Here is an 18,248-nt window from a genome sequence, read left to right as displayed (position 1 = left end):
GAGTAAACACACACAAGTCTTGTAAAGTTACAGTCTACTGCTGAGTCACGTACAATAGTCACATGTGTCCTCATAAACCATGAGTAAACACACACAAGTGTTGTAAAGTTACAGTCTACCGCTGAGTCGCATACAATAGTCACATGTGTCCTCATAAACCATGAGAAAACACACACAAGTGTTGTAAAGTTGTAGTCTACCGCTAAGTCAAATTATAGCTCATTTCTGTTTTTTTTCTGTCTTCCAGCTCGTCCATGAGCCTGTCGTTTCAGGAAGTGAAGTCACATCTCCTAAAGAGGTTTGTTAATAATTTTGTCAAATTTGTGTCACACGTGTTATAATTTGATCTGAAGTGAAATTGTAATTCCTACTAAATGTGATTCCGCAGTTAACATGTTAAAACACCTGTGTGTTAACAGTATACGGAAAGGCTTGTGTCCTCATAAACCTTGAGTAAACACACACGTACAATAGTCACATGTGTCCTCATAAACCATGAGTTAACACACACAAGTGTTGTAAACGTATAGTCTACCGCTGAGTCAAGTACAATAGTCACATGTGTCCTCATAAACCATGATTACACACACACAAGTGTTGTAAACTTATAGTCTACCGCTGAGTCAAGTACAATAGTCACATGTGTCCTCATAAACCATGATTACACACACACAAGTGTTGTAAACTTATAGTCTACCGCTGAGTCAAGTACAATAGTCACATGTGTCCTCATAAACCATGAGTAAACACACACAAGTCTTGTAAAGTTACAGTCTACTGCTGAGTCACGTACAATAGTCACATGTGTCCTCATAAACCATGAGTAAACACACACAAGTGTTGTAAAGTTATAGTCTACCGCTGAGTCACGTACAATAGTCACATGTGTCCTCATAAACCATGAGTAAACACACACGTACAATAGTCACATGTGTCCTCATAAACCATGAGTAAACACACACAAGTGTTGTAAAGTTATAGTCTACCGCTGAGTCAAGTACAATAGTCACATGTGTCCTCATAAACCATGAGTAAACACACACAAGTGTTGTAAAGTTATAGTCTACCGCTGAGTCAAGTACAATAGTCACATGTGTCCTCATAAACCATGAGTAAACACACACAAGTCTTGTAAAGTTACAGTCTACTGCTGAGTCACGTACAATAGTCACATGTGTCCTCATAAACCATGAGTAAACACACACAAGTGTTGTAAAGTTAAAGTCTACCGCTGAGTCAAGTACAATAGTCACATGTGTCCTCATAAACCATGAGTAAACACACACAAGTGTTTTAAAGTTAAAGTCTACCGCTGAGTCACGTACAATAGTCACATGTGTCCTCATAAACCATGAGTAAACACACACAAGTGTTTTAAAGTTAAAGTCTACCGCTGAGTCACGTACAATAGTCACATGTGTCCTCATAAACCATGAGTAAACACACACGTACAATAGTCACATGTGTCCTCATAAACCATGAGTAAACAAACACAAGTGTTGTAAAGTTATAGTCAACTGCTAAGTCACGTTCAATAGTCACATGTGTCCTCATAAACCATGAGTAAACACACACGTACAATAGTCACATGTGTCCTCATAAACCATGAGTAAACACACACAAGTGTTTTAAAGTTAAAGTCTACCGCTGAGTCACGTACAATAGTCACATGTGTCCTTATAAACCATGAGTAAACACACACAAGTGTTGTAAAGTTATAGTCTACTGCTGAGTCAAGTACAATAGTCACATGTGTCCTCATAAACCATGAGTAAACACACACAAGTGTTTTAAAGTTAAAGTCTACTGCTGAGTCACGTTCAATAGTCACATGTGTCCTCATAAACCATGAGTAAACACACACAAGTGTTGTAAACTTATAGTCTACCGCTGAGTCACGTACAATAGTCACATGTGTCCTCATAAACCATGAGTAAACACACACAAGTCTTGTAAAGTTACAGTCTACTGCTGAGTCACGTACAATAGTCACATGTGTCCTCATAAACCATGAGTAAACACACACAAGTCTTGTAAAGTTATAGTCTACTGCTGAGTCACGTTCAATAGTCACATGTGTCCTCATAAACCATGAGTAAACACACACAAGTCTTGTAAAGTTATAGTCTACTGCTGAGTCAAGTACAATAGTCACATGTGTCCTCATAAACCATGAGTAAACACACACAAGTGTTGTAAAGTTATAGTCTACTGCTGAGTCACGTTCAATAGTCACATGTGTCCTCATAAACCATGAGTAAACACACACAAGTGTTGTAAAGTTGTAGTCTACCGCTAAGTCAAATTATAGCTCATTTCTGTTTTTTTTCTGTCTTCCAGCTCGTCCATGAGCCTGTCGTTTCAGGAAGTGAAGTCACATCTCCTAAAGAGGTTTGTTAATAATTTTGTCAAATTTGTGTCACACGTGTTATAATTTGATCTGAAGTGAAATTGTAATTCCTACTAAATGTGATTCCGCAGTTAACATGTTAAAACACCTGTGTGTTAACAGTATACGGAAAGGCTTGTGACCTCATAAACCTTGAGTAAACACACACGTACAATAGTCACATGTGTCCTCATAAACCATGAGTTAACACACACAAGTGTTGTAAACTTATAGTCTACCGCTGAGTCAAGTACAATAGTCACATGTGTCCTCATAAACCATGAGTAAACACACACAAGAGTTGTAAAGGTAAAGTCTACCGCTGAGTCGCATACAATAGTCACATGTGTCCTCATAAACCATGAGTAAACACACACAAGAGTTGTAAAGGTAAAGTCTACCGCTGAGTCACGTACAATAGTCACATGTGTCCTCATAAACCATGAGTAAACACACACGTACAATAGTCACATGTGTCCTCATAAACCATGATTACACACACACAAGTGTTGTAAACTTATAGTCTACCGCTGAGTCAAGTACAATAGTCACATGTGTCCTCATAAACCATGAGTAAACACACACACAAGTGTTGTAAAGTTATAGTCTACCGCTGAGTCACGTACAATAGTCACATGTGTCCTCATAAACCATGAGTAAACACACACGTACAATAGTCACATGTGTCCTCATAAACCATGAGTAAACACACACAAGTGTTGTAAACTTATAGTCTACTGCTGAGTCAAGTACAATAGTCACATGTGTCCTCATAAACCATGAGTAAACACACACAAGTCTTGTAAAGTTAAAGTCTACCGCTGAGTCACGTACAATAGTCACATGTGTCCTCATAAACCATGAGTAAACACACACAAGTGTCTTGTAAAGTTATAGTCTACTGCTGAGTCACGTTCAATAGTCACATGTGTCCTCATAAACCATGAGTAAACACACACAAGTGTTGTAAAGTTAAAGTCTACCGCTGAGTCACGTTCAATAGTCACATGTGTCCTCATAAACCATGAGTAAACACACACGTACAATAGTCACATGTGTCCTCATAAACCATGAGTAAACACACACAAATGTTGTAAAGTTGTAGTCTACCGCTAAGTCAAATTATAGCTCATTTCTGTTTTTTTTCTGTCTTCCAGCTCGTCCATGAGCCTGTCGTTTCAGGAAGTGAAGTCACATCTCCTAAAGAGGTTTGTTAATAATTTTGTCAAATTTGTGTCACACGTGTTATAATTTGATCTGAAGTGAAATTGTAATTCCTACTAAATGTGATTCCGCAGTTAACATGTTAAAACACCTGTGTGTTAACAGTATACGGAAAGGCTTGTGTCCTCATAAACCATGAGTAAACACACACGTACAATAGTCACATGTGTCCTCATAAACCATGATTACACACACACAAGTGTTGTAAAGGTAAAGTCTACCGCTGAGTCAAGTACAATAGTCACATGTGTCCTCATAAACCATGAGTAAACACACACAAGAGTTGTAAAGGTAAAGTCTACTGCTGAGTCACGTTCAATAGTCACATGTGTCCTCATAAACCATGAGTAAACACACAAAAGAGTTGTAAAGGTAAAGTCTACAGCTGATTCATGTACAATAGTCACATGTGTCCTCATAAACCATGAGTAAACACACACAAGAGTTGTAAAGGTAAAGTCTACCGCTGAGTCGCATACAATAGTCACATGTGTCCTCATAAACCATGAGTAAACACACACAAGTGTTGTAAAGGAAAAGTCTACCGCTAAGTCACGTACAAAAGTCACATGTGTCCTCATAAACCATGAGTAAACACACAGAAGTGTTGTAAACTTATTGGGGCAGTTTCCCGGACCAGGATTAGCTTAATCCAGGACTAGGTTTTAGTTTAATTAGGAAATATAAGTAGTTTTAACAAACATGCCTTACTAAAAACATTACCTGTGTGCATTTTGAGGTAAAACAAAGGGCCCTGATGTATTTGAAGATATGTAAGTGCAAGTTGTTTTCAGTTTGGAGAGCTCTTAAAAGTGTTTAAGTCCAGGACTAGTCTAATCCCTGTCCGCGAAACCGCCCAATAGTCTACTGCTGAGTCACGTACAATAGTCACATGTGTCCTCATAAACCATGAGTAAACACACACAAGTCTTGTAAAGTTATAGTCTACTTGCTGAGTCATGTACAATAGTCAAATGTGTCCTCATAAACCATGAGGAAACACACACAAGTGTTGTAAACTTATAGGGCTGGTTTCCCGGACAGGGATTAGACTAGTCCTAGACTAAAACATTTTTAAGAGCTGTCCAAACTGAAAACAACTTGCACTGACATTACTTAAAATACATCAGTGCCTTTTGTTTTCCTCAAAATGCACACAGGTAATGTTTTTAGTAAGGCATGTTTGTTAAAACTAGTTATATTTCCTAATTAAACTAAGGCCTAGTCCTGGATTAAGCTAATCCCTGTCTGGGAAACCACCCCATAGTCTACCGCTGAGTCACATTATAGCTCATTTCTCTTTTTTTTCTGTCTTCCAGGTTGTCCATGAGCCTGTCGTTTCAGGAAGTGAAGTCACATCTCCTAAAGAGGTTTGTTAATAATTTTGTCAAATTTGTGTCACACGTGTTATAATTTGATCTGAAGTGAAATTTCTAATTCCTACTAAATGTGATTCTGCAGTTAACATCTTAAAACACCTGTGTGTTAACAGTATACGGAAAGGCTTGTGTCCTCATAAACCTTGAGTAAACACACACGTACAATAGTCACATGTGTCCTCATAAACCAGGAGTAAACACACACGTACAATAGTCACATGTGTCCTCATAAACCATGAGTAAACACACACAAGTGTTTTAAAGTTATAGTCTACTGCTGAGTCACGTTCAATAGTCACATGTGTCCTCATAAACCATGAGTAAACACACACGTACAATAGTCACATGTGTCCTCATAAACCATGAGTAAACACACACGTACAATAGTCACATGTGTCCTCATAAACCAGGAGTAAACACACACGCACAATAGTCACATGTGTCCTCATAAACTATGAGTAAACACACAAAAGTCTTGTAAAGTTATAGTCTACCGCTGAGTCACATTATAGCTCATTTCTCTTTTTTTCTGTCTTCCAGCTCGTCCATGAGCCTGTCGCTTCAGGAAGTGAAGTCACATCTCCTAAAGAGGTTTGTTAATAATTTTGTCAAATTTGTGACACACGTGTTATAATTTGATCTGAAGTGAAATTTTCTAATTCCTACTAAATGTGATTCCGCAGTTAACATGTTAAAGCACCTGTGTGTTAACAGTATACGGAAAGGCTTGTGTCCTCATAAACCATGAGTAAACACGCACACGTGTTGTAAAGTTATGGTCTACTGCTGAGTCAAGTACAATAGTCACATGTGTCCTCATAAACCATGAGTTAACACACACAAGTGTTGTAAAGTTAAAGTCTACTGCTGAGTCACGTACAATAGTCACATGTGTCCTCATAAACCATGAGTAAACACACACAAGTGTTGTAAACTTATAGTCTACTGCTGAGTCAAGTACAATAGTCACATGTGTCCTCATAAACCATGAGTCAACACACACAAGGGTTGTAAAGTTATAGTCTACTGCTGAGTCACGTACAATAGTCACATGTGTCCTCATAAACCAGGAGTAAACACACACGTACAATAGTCACATGTGTCCTCATAAACTATGAGTAAACATACACAAGTTTGTAAAGTTATAGTCTACCGCTGAGTCACATTATAGCTCATTTTTTCTTTTTTTCTGTCTTCCAGCTTGTCCATGAGCCTGTCGCTTCAGGAAATGAAGTCACATCTCCTAAAGAGGTTTGTTAATAATTTTGTCAAATTTGTGTCACACGTGTTATAATTTGATCTGAAGTGAAATTGTAATTCCTACTAAATGTGATTCTGCAGTTAACATCCTAAAACACCTGTGTGTTAACAGTATACGGAAAGGCTTGTGTCCTCATAAACCATGAGTAAACACACACGTACAATAGTCACATGTGTCCTCATAAACCATGAGTAAACACGCACAAGTGTTGTAAAGTTATAGTCTACCGCTGAGTCAAGTACAATAGTCACATGTGTCCTCATAAACCATGAGTAAACACACACAAGTTTGTAAAGTTATAGTCCACTTGCTGAGTCATGTACAATAGTCACATGTGTCCTCATAAACCATGAGTAAACACACACAAATGTTGTAAACTTATAGTCTACCGCTAAGTCACATTATAGCTAATTTCTCTTTTTTTCGGTCTTCCAGCTCGTCCATGAGCCTGTCGCTTCAGGAAGTGAAGTCACATCTCTTAAAGAGGTTTGTTAATAATTTTGTCAAATTTGTGTCACACGTGTTATAATTTGATCTGAAGTGAAATTTTCTAATTCCTACTAAATGTGATTCAGCAGTTAACTTGTTAATTAACGGACAAGTTTGGTATTTTACACTTCAAGCCCTGTTTTCAGATTGTTTATGATGAAATAGAACGGTTTTGACTGAAATTTGGAGATATGCGGCTGCCCCGAGAATTTTTGGGTGTTTGTGTTTCACCTCCCACCTTTACAATGGGTTTAAAGGCGGAGTCCATTATGTTTGAAAGCCAATGTTGATATTTGAAATCACCTAAACAAACACGCCCCTACCCCAATAGAATCTGGACCTTCTGTTGATAGACCCGCCCCACACATACGCAACCCGGCATTTGATTTGATTTGATTGGCTATAAGTGTGTTTTGGTAGTCGGCCCGTCTTCTTTTCCAAAGCGTTTTTCAAACATCGTGGACTCCGCCTTTAATGGTGCACGGGAACAATCCTTCCTAAAATGCATTAAACTTTCGTTTACAAAGACGTGAAACTCACCGAGTGGTCAGGGGTGTTCACTGATATGTTCACACAAAAATCGCTGCAAAATACACATTCTAACAGGTTTTATCGTAGTTTTTGCCAACTCCATTGACATGTATTAGATGTGCTGTGAGGTACGGTATTACTCCGCGCCGGGAACTTTGTTTCTATTCTTGCAATTGGCAATGGCGGATTAGCGCCACCACCTGGGCTGGAGTGTCTATTATTCAAGCTCTAAGCGGAAGAATGTACAGGTGTGAGGGTTTTATTTTGGGAATAAAGGTCCACAAGTTAACAACGAATGCTAAAACAGCTGTTGAAAAGCATCTTTTGCAACGATTTTTGTGTGAGCATATCAGTGAACACCCCTGACCACTCGGTGATTGTCACGTCTTTGTAAACGAAAGTTTAATGCATTTTAGGAAGGATTGTTCCAGTGCACCATTAAACCCATTGTAAAGGTGGGAAGTGAAACACAAACACCCAAAAAATCTCGGGGCAGCCCCATATGTCCAAATTTTAGTCAAAATCGTTCTATTTCATCATAAACAATATGAAAACAGGGCTTTAAGTGTAAAATACCAAACTTAAAACACTTGTAAACACACACAAGTTTGTTTAAATTTAAAAACAAATTTTCTTCTGGGTGCCATGCTCCACAAGTTCGGTGTTTTACACTTAAAGCCCTGTTTTCAGATTGTTTATGATGAAATAGAACGGTTTTGACTGAAATTTGGAGATATGATGCTGGGCCGAGAATTTTCGGGTGTTTGTTGTATCACCCCCACCTCTACAATGGGTGTAAAGGTGCACAGGAACAATCCTTCCTAAAATGCATTAAACTTTCGTTTACTTTCATTTAATGCATTTTAGGAAGGATTGTTCCAGTGCACCTATGCAGCCATTGTAGAGGTGGGGATCATGATACAAAAGCACCCTAAAATTCTCGGCCCAGCATCATATGTCCAAATTTCAGTCAAAACCGTTCTATTTCATCATAAACAATCTGAAAACAGGGCTTTAAGTGTAAAATACCGAACTTGTCCTTTAAAAACTCCTTCACTAGCATTAAATAAGACCCATCCAATTTAGCTACTGCCATCTATTAGCAGCTGTGCATAATGATGAACTTGAATGCATTTAGGAGATTGCAGGTATTCACACTAATTTGTCCCTGGCATTAATTTGAGACTGGGATTTATTTGTCCACGATGTCCACGCCCCCGGCCACCATCAGAGGCCCGGCGTTTATTTGAATACCGGTCTTTATTTGAGGAATTACTTTATGATGTTTTATTAACAAAGTTAAGGAGGAGCAGGTTCAGATAATTAACCAAATGGTTACACTTTATTTTACTAAGTACAGTTGAAAGAAAAGGTTTATGAACCCTTTGAGCTTACTTGGATTTCTTCATAAATTGGTCATAAAATGTGTTCTGATCTTCATCTAAGTCACAACAATAGAGAAACACAGTCTGCTTAAACTAATACCGCACAAAAATTATACGTTTTCATGTTTTTATTGAACACAACATGTAAACATTCATAGTGCAGGGTGGAAAAAGTATGTGAACCTTTGGGTTTAATAACTGGTTGACCCTCCTTTGGCAGCAATAACCTCAACCAAACATTTCCTATAGTTGCAGATCAGACCTGCACAACGGTCAGGAGAAGTTTTGGACCATTCCTTTTTACAAAAGTGTTTCAGTTCAGCAATATTCTTGGGATGTCTGGTGTGAATCGCTCTCTTGAGGTCATGCCACAGCATCTCAATGGGGTTGAGGTCAGGACTCTGACTGGGCCACTCCAGAAGGCGTACTTTCATCTGTTGAAGCCATTCTGTTGTTGATTTACTTCTATGCTTTGCGTCGTTGTCCTGTTGCATCGTCCATCCTCTGTTAAGCTTCAGTTGGTCTTAAGTTTTTCTGCAAAATGTCTTGATAAACTTTGGAATTCATTTTTCCATCGATGACAGTACTCTGTCCAGGGCCTGAGGCAGCAAAGCAGCCCCAAACCATGATGGCCCCTCCATTATATTTCACAGTTGGGATGAGGTTTTGATGTTGGTGTGCTGTGCCTTTTGTTCTCCACACATAGCATTGTGTGTTCTTTCCAAACAACTCAATTTTGGTTTCATCTGTCCACAGAATGTTTTGCCAGTAGTGCTGTGGAACATCCAGGTGCTCTTTTGCAAACTTCAAACGTGCTGCAATGTTTTTTTGGACAGCAGTGGCTTCCTCCGTGGTGTCCTCCCATGAAGTCCATTCTTGTTTAATGTTTTCCTTATTGTAGATTTGTCAACAAAAATGTTAGCATGTGCCAGAGATTTCTGTAAGTCTTTAGCTGACACTCAAGGATTCTTCTTCACCTCATTGAGCATTCTGTGCTGTGCTCTTGCAGTCATCTTTACAGGATGACCACGCCTAGGGAGTGTAGCAACAGTGCTGAACTTTCTCCATTTGTAGACGATCTGTCTTACCGTGGACACATGGACATCAAGGCTTTTAGATATACTTTTGTAGCCCTTTCCAGCTTTATGTAAGTCAACAATTCTTGATCGTAGGTCTTCTGAGAGCTCTTTTGTGCGAGGCATGGTTCACATCAGACAATGCTTCTTCAGAACAGCAAACTCAAAACTGGTGTGTGTTTTTTATTGGACAGGGCAGCTTTAATCAGCACATCCAATCTCATCACATTGATTGGACCCCAGGTTGGCTGACTCCTGGCTCCAATTAGCTCTTGGAGAACTCATTAGCCTAGGGTTTCACATACTTTTTCCACCCTGCACTATGAAAACATATAATGTTTGTGCGGTATTAGTTTAAGCAGACTGTTTTTCTCTATTGTTGTGACTTAGATGAAGATCAGAACACATTTTATGACCAATTTATGAAGAAATCCAAGTAAGCCCAAAGGGTTCACATACTTTTTCTTTCAACTGTATAAATAACTTTGCAACTTCATGTCAACTAACTTTCATTAATTTGCAACTATACATCAACTAACTGTCATTAAAGTATTAGTAGACTGTAAGGGTTAGGAAAGATGTTAGGGTTAGTGGAATAAGCTGACATGCACCTGCAAAGATACTTGTAGACCAGGGGTTTTCAAACCTGTCCTGGAGGACCAGTAGTACTGCACAATTTGCATGTCTCCGTCATTAGACACACCTGGTTTAAATCTTCAGCTCATTAGTAGAGACTGTAAGACCTGAACTGGGTGTGTAAGGTAACTGAATGAGGTGTGTCACAAAAGGTAAACACACAAAATGTGCAGTACTTGTGGTCCTCCAGGACAGGTTTGAAAACCCCTGTTGTAGACAGTTAAATGTCTGAGGAGATTTAATCACAATAAAGTGTTAGTAGATATTAAGCAGACAGTCTACTAATTCTCTAAAGATTGGTAGTTGATAAGTAGTTGCAAAGTTACTTATAGTTAGTAAAATGTCTAAAGTGGACTATCGAAATAAAGTGTCACCAGCCAAATTAGCAGAGGTGTAGAATTCCATGGACGTGGTAATCAAAGGGTACACGTCATGATGAAAAGGAAAATAAAACTTAATTTTGAAGAAACTGACAGAAAATGAACACATACTAGATTATTAATGAATTAAATGTTTTTAACAGATACCTCTAACGGGAATAGCTGCGTGATGAAGTGAAACTTAAGGGTTAATAAACACAAACTGAAGCAGATTTTGTAGAACATTATATTATCTTAAAGGAGTGTAGCTACTGTAGCATGTAAATAATGCACATAAATAACGTGAGCAAGAGCGAATCAGGCACGTGCCGCCTAGCTAGGTTGCTCAAACAACAAAATCACCACAGGGCTCGACATTAAGGCTTGTCTGGGACAAGTGGATTTTTTGAAGGACAAGTGTAAGAGAAAATTAGTTGTCCGACTGGAGAAGTTAAATTTCAAACAATGTTACTTAACGTTATGTGCCGTTAACGACAGAGCAGAACGCGCAGCGCAAACACCGAGCGGAATATTGAACAGAGAGCACAGTGCACCGACAAACACACAAACGCACGTTTACACCTTATGTTGTTACTAAAAAGCTGCACGCGCATGAAACCTGATCACCGAACATGGAGGAGCGAGACGGCATGGAGTGGAGAGTAATGTTTCTTCAGGCTCCGGTGTGAATATAAATGATTTTGAAACCGCATTTTCATCACTGTGTGTCAAAAAAGCCGATTTAAGTCCGTATTTTATCTCTTCTAAAGTTTGGTAAAAACACATAATGGGCTTGAAATCTTGTTTAAGAATCTGTTTTATAATGAGAATCTCTCTTTCAGTGCGCCTATGTGTGTGTGCTGCGCGACAGCTGATTTGAATCTGACAGAGTTCGTCACTGTACATTAAAAATCCCACACAAACATTACAGCGTAAATGCTAGGTTTAAAATTTATTTTATATATAACAGATAATCTAGATACATTTACCCTAATAAGTTTTTTAAAACATGGTAATGTTTTAATGTTTTGCTTTAGTGTTTTAATGTCAGATCATTGAAATGTGGGAAAAAATGAAGAGAAAGGCAGCAGCAGATATAGCATCATTCTTCAGAAAGAGTACCAAGAAGCAGCCAAATGAATCTTAGTAAAATACATTTCAGTGGCCTACAAAATTCACGTGATTTTCTGGTCTCTATTGTTTTTTCAGCAATTGGAGATATAAATTCTGGTTTCAAAGTAAATTTCAAAAGTTTTATTTGATTAAATAGTAAAAAAAATTAGGTTGAATTATGACTATAAATTGTATGTTAATCTCAATTCATTTTAATTAAAATTGTAGAAAGTAGAAATTGTATGTTATACATCATTGTGATTATTGCATCTATAATACTTAATAGTATTTTAAGGTTGCATGATAGAGATTTTATGTGCCACCCCAGAGTAACTGGCACCTGCCTGGCCACCCCTATGAAAAATCCCTGGCTCCACCACTGATTAGCAAAACACAAAAATACATTATATTATAAATCTTTACCTGGACAAGTGACTTTTGTGCATTGACAAGTGAAACATAAATTTACTCCGAAGAACAAGTTCCTCAAAAAGTTAATGTCAAGCCCTGCACCAGCTAACTTGCATTACATTTGCAAGAACCACGTCTTTCTCTCACTTTAGCCGTGTGGCACGCGTGCCTGCTCACGATGTGAAGCACGTCTGCGCTATTCTCTGAAAAGCACTTGACAGGCTTTTGTGCAGTGCCTGAATTTGTGTAAATGATTTTTGTCAAAAAATAGAATTCTGGTTTATCTCAATCAGTTTCCCAGCTCATTCAAAAGCGACTTCAATACTGGTTTTGAAAATTAGCTCATCACTAATATCTTTATCCTCTATGTCTTTCATGAACTTGTTTTTTCCCCTCAAGGTAATAATGGTAAGATCCCAGCAGGAAACTAGAAGGCCAGGCAGTGGCAATGATGGTAAGAAAATTCCTTTAAAAAAAATAAAACAGAGTCCACGAAGTCTAAATTAAAATACTTAGTTAATTTTTAAGGAAAAATATTGAATATTGAAACTCTTTGGTTATTTTTAGCGCGATGCTAAATGGTCTGTTCAGATTCAATGGATTATGCTAAGCTATGCTAAAAAAACTAAAAAGTGGACGTGGTGCCATGCAGAAAGGAGGGGAAAGAGGGGAGACAGACAGACAACTTAGGATTCAGACAGTTTCAATTCGCTTCCATTGAGTTAAAAACACAATAAATGCACAGCCATTGGCACTCTGCATTGAAAACGTATAGATAAAACCACTGTTGCAGTTTGATAATCTAAGGCTTATTCTGTGGCATTTATATAAGCCTTTTGACGGGTTGTGTCAAGGAGTTGTAAAAATCACTCACTAAAATGAATGAATAACATTTGTGCCGAACTCTTATTACAAAGCAAAAACAAACATTCTCTTTCGATTCATGAACGTTTCTCTCAGTTAATGTATGTGATCTCACAGTCTAAAGCGTCTGTCATAACATGCTGTTGTGAATAATTAAAGGAGCGGTGAATCAAATACTTAATTTTAACTTGATAATTTGTTATATAAGAGGTCATCATACTTAAATGAACATTCTGCAAGTTTCAGAACTGAAATGTGCTACTGAAATATAACAGTTTTTGGCACCAAGCCAGTATTACAAGCGAGTGTGGAATTCCAAAAAATATGACGTCAAAGTAGAATTGAAGCACCTCCCCATAGCCAAATACACTTTTGTAGCCCCTCCCACAGCTTCGCGTGACACGTGTGTCTCAACAATAAGTAAACATGTCTTTAAAGATTGCCAAATGTAACCAAAATGACTTTTAGTTCAAGTTCAAGTTCGTTTATTTCTATAGCACTTTTTCACAGTTCAAGACTGCCCAAAGTGCTTTCCATAGTGGCAACAGATCAAGACATCAACAATAAAACCACATTTATAAATGACAGGGAAATAAAAAACATAGACACAGAGCTAATTTAAATCATGGTATAATAAAACACCTCATCAGTATGAGGTCCACCATTGCCTCCTTAATTCATGTCAGTTGACAGAACTCAGAGCATCACCCGTCAGTTGACTGAGTGCAACAATTACAAAAATACAAAAACGTATCACAGCAGACAATTAAAAACTCAAATCAATAAGATCTAATACAGCAGACAGATTAAAGGTCATATCAATAGGGAAATCACTTGTATCAGTGCAAAGAATAACTCATGGCGAAAAAAAAAAAAAAAAAAAAAAAAAAGAAAAAAAAGTTCAGCTAAATTCCATAGGCCAAGAAATATAGATACGTTTTTAGTAAAGATTTAAAAGTGCTCAGGGTAGGTGCAGCTCTTATATAGCTTGGAAGACTATTCCATAAACTAGGGCCTATAATTGAAAATGCTCTATCTCCTCTGCGTTTTAATCTGGCAGCAGGGGCAATAAGCAAGCATTGCGAGCTGGAGCGTAGTTCTCTGGGTGGTGTATATTGACTAATCAAATCTGATAGGTAGGGAGGAGCCTGGTTATGAAGGCATTTGTATACAAACAGAATGATTTTAAAGTTAATCCTGTATTGCACAGGTAGCCAATGGAGGTCACGTAGAAGAGGGGTAATATGATCATATTTGCGGCCATTTCTGAGAAATCTAGCTGCAGCATTTTGAACTAATTGAAGCCGGGATAGTTGGGATTTCGAAATCCCGCTATATAAGGAGTTACAATAATCTAATCGTGACACAATAAAAGCATTGACCGCCATCTCAAGTGCTTGCACAGGCAAAGCAGCTTTAATTTTAGAGAGTAAACGGAGTTGGAAAAAACTAGAGGCGACTACTGAAGACACTTGTTTTTCTAAAGAAAGCTTGGAGTCTAATAAAAAACCAAGATTTCTAACACACTGTGTTTGGTAGACAGCCAGATAATCCAGACTCGAGGTGTCTATATTAGAGGTAACTGAAGGGTCAAATACAATGACCTCTGTTTTAGAGTTATTAAGAAATAGAAAGTTGGTTGACAACCAGGTCTTAACTTCATCCAGGCATCTAAAAAGTGTGGCCATATTAGAGGGATCATTTCTTTTCAATGGTAGGTAGATCTGGGTATCATCTGCATAAAAATGATACGAAACCCCGTGCTTTCTCAAAATTGCGCCTAACGGAAGCAGATAAAGAGAGAAAAGCAGCGGAGATAAAATTGAGCCCTGGGGAAGGCCGCACTTAAGACTAGCAGCAGAGGAGGTGCAATTACCAATTTTAACTGAGAAAAAACGGTCAGTTAAATACGAATAAAACCACTTTAAAACTTGACCTTTTAGACCCACAAATTCATTTAATCTCGATAAAAGCAGCTGATGGTCAATAGTATCGAAAGCTGCAGTTAAATCAAGAAGAATTAAAATCACAGAATCCCCAGAATCAGTGGTGATCAGGATGTCATTCAGAACCCTTAATAGGGCCGACTCGGTACTGTGGAGCGGTTTAAACCCCGATTGGAAGCATTCAGAGATGTGACAAGTGCTGAGAAAGGATTGGAACTGCTTTAAATTTTTTCTAATACCTTTGCAATAAATGGTAAAACTGAAATAGGACGGAAGTTACTCTTTATAGACGAATCAAGAGAGGGCTTCTTGAGCAAGGGGGTGACAGCTGCTTGTTTCAAAGCAGGAGGGATCACACCCGTGGCCAGACAGTTGTTAATAAAGATAAGCAGCGTAGGGCCAACCGACTCAAAAATTAATTTCAAAAATCGAGGATGAATAACATCATAAGGGCACAAAGAGGGTTTAAGAGAATCAATAATCTCAGACAGAAGTTGGAGTGAGACGAGCTCAAAATTTTCCCATACACAGATGGTCTGGGAATCAGCTATCGTTGGTAAGATAGCACAAGGAATGGCCACCTGAGACCTTAGATGTGTGATTTTATCAGTAAAAAAGCTCAAGAAACCTTCACATAGTTCGTCTGAGGGGTTAGGTATGGGGTTTATAGGAGGATTAAGTAATGTGTCAATAGCAGAAAATAAAACTTTGGGTTTGTTTTTGTTACAGAGAATCATATTTGAAAAATAAGCTGCTTTTGCAGATTTAACCGCAGCCTGGTAAGCTATCAGTGAAAGTTTAAACATATCAAATGATGATTGCAGCTTGTCTTTCTTCCATTTACGCTCCATTTTTCTGCATGCTTGCCTCAGGGTGCGAGTGTCAGTAGTACACCACTTTCAAATTTTTGTGTTAAGGGGTTTAAAAACTTTAAACGGAGCAGTCTCATTTAAAGTTATAGTCCATGTGTTTTGAAGTAGCTCAAATTGTTGGAAAACGTTCAAATCAGATTCAAATTCATCCAGAGACCACTGAGCAGTCAGATTGTTGAATAAAAAATTAAAATCCGATTGAAAGTGTGTAGAATAAGCACGTGAAACCTTAAAACTCTCATGAGGAACAGACAGTTGTAGTAGAGAGGGGGAGAAAATAATTGGTTTGTGATCCGATATCATTGTGTCAGAGATAGTAAGCTCAGCGACAGAAAGCCCATAGGTGAGTATTAAGTCCAGCGTGTGCCCCTGCAGATGGGTGGGCTCATTCACCCATTGTGTAAGGTTAAACGAGTCTATTAAAATCAAGAACTCCTTTGACAGGGAGTTTTGAGGACAGCAGACGTGGACATTAAAGTCACCAAGAAGAACGAAACGGTCGTATTTTGTGGTAATAAACCCTATAAGCTCCGTCAGGTCGGCAATGAAGTGCTGAGTCATATGAGGGGGGCGATATAATACCGCAAACAAAATAGGGCTGTTCCACTCGAGGCTTATAAGCTGAACTTCGAAGCTAGAAAAGTCTCTGACCGAAATTTTCTGACAGCGTGAGTGTATTGGCTTTTTTAGGATAGTCACTAACACTCTGGGGTCGGCTGCGGCGCGGGCGCCGCCAACTCTTTATTTTTCAATCACTCCGTAAAGAGACTTAGATAACTCTGCTGATTTTGGACATACAGATATGATTTATACATCATTTAAAACGTTAAAGTGTCTAGTTTTTTTCTGTCCACTCCCAATAAAAACAGAATGTTGTGCTTTTCGCAAAATTAAGAAAATAAACATGATGCGCGTTTTGTTCTCTCTCCCTCAGTGAAGTCATTTCAGAAACGCGTCAGAAAATTAACTGTAACTTCACGAATACATGTCATATAAACAAAAGATAAATGTCTACATAATGCTTGGAATGTCAGCTTTTAAATGATGTAAGTGAGATCGAAAACATATATTGTCATTCGGTGTAAACTGTATGAGAAGTAGGAGAGGGACCGTCTTTCTAATGTTACCTGATTATCTGTAATGAGAAGAGATCGCCGCGCCATTGAAGTGAATGAGCAGAGACATCCATATGCATAACTTGTGCCTCCTGCAGTCAATGGATACGCAATCCAGTCCACAACCCAGTCTCTCCGTTCCTTGTTGTTTCATCCGATTGCACCAAAACATGACATCTAAATCCTTACTTACTTGCGTATGTGTGCCAGTATCTCCAGACGCGAGTGTTTTCATTGTTCTTCCGTCAAACATTTCACGCGAGGGGAACACACGTAAACAAACACACGAGTCAGGAAACTCGACGCGGTTTTTGGTATTCTTATACAATACGCGATTGAAAACAGTACAATCCTTATTTACTTGCGTATGTGTGTCACTATCTCCAGACGCGACTGTTTTCTTTGTCTTCCGTCAAACAGTTTACGCGATGGGAAACGCATGCACAAACACGCGAGTCAGGAAATCTACGCGGTTTTTGGTATTCTTATAAAATACGCGACTGCAAACAGTACAATCCTTATTTAGTTGCGTCTAAGCATATATCTCCGTACAGCACGTTTATTAAACACAGGATCACTCGCATGTGCACACATAAGTTAATAGGCTTGTTCGACTTAATGCGGCGCCACAAGAACCGGCAGCCGAATGACGTCAGAGTTTCGCGAGAGCGATTTAAAAGCAAACTCTTCCATATAATTTCGCGGATCACTCTCGCGGTAGTTTGACGTCACCCGGCTGTCGATCTTTGCAGCGCCGCATGAAGTCGAACAAGCCGACTGCTTTCATGAGCAACACGTGAGGTAATGGCGGCGGCTGTAAACAAACATTGAGCAAGTTTATCATGCTTGTCCCTTGTTGTGTTTCTACTATAATGATATAATGATTACAAAAACACAACTAAGAGTCCAAACAACGACAGGCAGTTGTTCTTTTGAGCTTTTTGCCACACACAAACCCTGTGTTCACTTTGATTAGGCTACTATGGTTTTTAAAGGTAACTTATAGCCTACATGTGAAATTAATATATATATATATATATATATATATATATATATATATATATATATATATATATATTGTGTGTGTGTGTGTGTATTTACATTTAAATTGAAAAGTAAACCATCATGGTTTTACTACAGAGAAAGTTACATTCCTGTTGAACATCCCCACAAGGCTCATGTGGCTCATTATGCAACC

The sequence above is a fragment of the Misgurnus anguillicaudatus genome, chromosome 13, assembly GCF_027580225.2.
Source record: "Misgurnus anguillicaudatus chromosome 13, ASM2758022v2, whole genome shotgun sequence".
Taxonomy (NCBI): domain Eukaryota; kingdom Metazoa; phylum Chordata; class Actinopteri; order Cypriniformes; family Cobitidae; genus Misgurnus; species Misgurnus anguillicaudatus.
The sequence above is the reverse complement of the archived record's forward strand: the minus strand, read 5'-3'. Positions refer to the sequence as shown.